This window comes from Aplysia californica, unplaced genomic scaffold (genome assembly GCF_000002075.1).
Source record: "Aplysia californica isolate F4 #8 unplaced genomic scaffold, AplCal3.0 scaffold00151, whole genome shotgun sequence".
Taxonomy (NCBI): domain Eukaryota; kingdom Metazoa; phylum Mollusca; class Gastropoda; order Aplysiida; family Aplysiidae; genus Aplysia; species Aplysia californica.
The window spans coordinates 1,331,406-1,334,363 of NW_004797421.1; the positions used below are offsets into that span (position 1 = coordinate 1,331,406).

At 41.3% G+C, this 2,958-nt stretch overlaps 1 protein-coding gene across 1 annotated transcript in view; it reads right to left on the reverse strand.

Moving 5' to 3' along the window:
- LOC101857184 (transcription factor 7-like 2) overlaps positions 1-2,958 on the reverse strand; it is a gene marked incomplete at both ends in the record, with an annotated part of 19,241 nt that overhangs the window by 3,077 nt on the left and 13,206 nt on the right.

Here is a 2,958-nt window from a genome sequence, read left to right on the forward strand (position 1 = left end):
TTGGGTTGGATTTTTTATTCATATTTCACAAGAAGAGAACCAGGAAGAAAAGTTAAGTGTGTTGAGTTGAAAGTGACAATGCTACCGTGTCAAAAGTCAAAAAGCTTGTCTCTGCCTTTGGTGGTCAGAGTCATGAAAAGGAACTGGATACGTTGCTGTGGTAATGAGTGACACGTCTGAGTGCAATACTATCAGCGAGTAGACGCAAACTTGTCCTAAGTAGACGCAAACTTGTCCTAAGACACATCCATACTGGGGGAACGTTTGGTTGTTTGTCTTTGTTTTAGTAAAGAGAAGCACATCGACACAATAACGACACATTCACGCATATTTAGTGCACCCATTTACTACAGAGAATAAAAAGCAAGACTGTCAGATGGGAAGGAACAACACAGCAACACAACAGAAGTAGGACCTATCAGTAGAGCCCTCCAACCACCCGCATTAAAGACTTCGATGAAAACGACAACAACTAAATGACAACACAGCGGTCAAGCATATCAATATTGTCACGGTCATTAGACAAAATAAACAGCCCACAACACTGACCACTTCTTGATAAATTGACCTCAAGCACATCACAGGCACACGGGGAGACAGAACATGTACAAAGCTGACAATTTTCCAAAACTAGAAAATATTCCATCCACACAGCAGGTCAAAAATTGCACAAATAGGAACCCCCACCCCCATCCTCCACGCACACTTTTCTGCATTCAATAAATTCAAGCTACTCAAAACAGACCTGCATCAATAATGTCAAAAACACTTAGCAAAACATCTCTCTAATTGACTTATATGGACCTTATTTTCATTAATATTTGCAAATCTGGTATTAAAATTCTTTTTTTTTTCTTCCACATCGGCAGGTCGGTAGGTGAACAGCAATACTAGAAAACTAAGAATACGTATTTTCTGATATGAAAACAGACTTCAGAACTCAGACTCTCGAAAGAGTACTAAATATATGTTTTGGCAGTATTGAATGTACAGTAATAACAGAATAATGTTCTCCCCTAGACTTTTCACAGACAGGAGACAATATTACTGGACAACCTTGACTATGTCTGCTATAGACAATAAGACTGTACTATCTGTCTGTTGTAGAAAATATGACTGGACTATCAGACTATCTGTCTATTATAGACAATATGACTGGACTATTGAATTATCTGTGTGCTATTGACAATAAGAATGGATTATTGAACTATCTGTCAGCTATAGACATTAAGAATGAACTATCTGTCAGCTATAGACATTAAGAATGTACTATCTGTCTGCTATAGACATTAAGAATGAACTATCTGTCTGCTATAAACAATGCTACTGGACGGGCTCTCTGTTTTAGATCTGTCTCTAGTTGGTGTGTGGTGAGTTTGGTGAGCGAAAAGACAAGCACATCAACCAGGTAATGGTCACTTAAGTGACAGGCCTTTTTAGTTTTAGTAGAGGTTTTACGGCGCTCGCAACTGAATAAGTAGGTCATATGAGCGCCAAGGGGTGGATGTCAACTAGGAAGTCCTTTCAGGGAATCAGACTTACTCTGCTCACCTCTCTAGCTTCAACAGCACAAAGTCTGCTTCGACTATCAAGGCACCCCGGAAATAGTGGATTGCAAGAGAGTGACAAACATACAAAAGTAGAGGAAAAGGACGATAGTAAAGATTAGGAAAGAAAAAGCAGCAGTTCCTTGTTGTAGTTCAGGCACAGTTATGAGCATGACATTGTTGGATCAGCCCATTTACAATTCTACTGAGCATTAGAACGAGAAATGTGACCCCTTCGGGAAAGGCCTAAAGACACTCAAGTCAATGGCACCGCCCCGGGGGGTTGTGCCAGGTCTGAAGCAAGACAGACAGAGAGAGACAACCTACACAGTGGAGCTCAGTCAAGACTTCATTGGAGGATTGTCCACGTAAGATACAACTTCAGGTTAACAGTCTGAAAATGCGGTTTTGGGGGTGGTGGGGGGTGGGGCTTAACTGCTACAACAGAGCACTTGCTTGTTAGGTACGGTAGACATGTGATGATGGGTGGGTGGGTGAGGGGGGGGGTGTAAGTCTAGCTCCATGCAGCAGCAGTACTAATTGAGGCATGCATTGACTCCCGGCTCTATCAACCTCTACACACTCAGTACTGTCTACCCTAGGTACCAACTCTATGCGTAATCCTTCGTAGCACGATTTGTCAGATGTAGTATAATTTCTACCAAATTATAATAATCATGTACAACTCCTTCATCCTTCTCACTCTCACTACTCCGCACAAAAGATTAGGCTTACAGGTACTTCAGAAAAAATTCAGTATTTAGAAATCTAAATTAAATGAATTCAAAAATTATTTGACTCATTTCCATATGCAATAGGCCTATACCTATTTATACAAAAGTCAGTATTTTTCTTCTCGCCTGTACGTGGGATTGGAATACAAAGCATAAAGAACTAAAATGGAGAACAAAGAGGTGGTGGGAGGAAGAGAAAGGACTAAGCCAAGCAACATCATCATGCAGCCAGTGACAAGACAACTGTGTCCCAGTAGGGGAGATAGTGGAGGGGGTGATGGGTTATTATACGTCTGAACCTGGGTGGGTGGGGGTGGTGGGTTATTATACGTCTGAACCTGGGTGGGTGGGGGGATAGAATATTTGAGAAGTCCACTGAAAAAAGACAGGCTTAGCCACAAACTGAAAATCGTGAGGGTATCAATTTTCAACACTTGTTGACTCATAGCTGTATTTCTGTTCAGCTGTTGGTTGATTATAGTTGTTAGAATTCCCATCCAACAAACATATAAAATAAACCACCAATCAAACAAATATGAAGCTACGATTCCACAAGCTTTTGAAATTGACACCCTCACAATTTCCAGTTTGTGACTTATGCCCATTTTTTTCAGTGGACTCCTCATTTGTACTATTACTATACTGACGCGAGAAGTGGGGGGGGGGGGGGGGGGGGG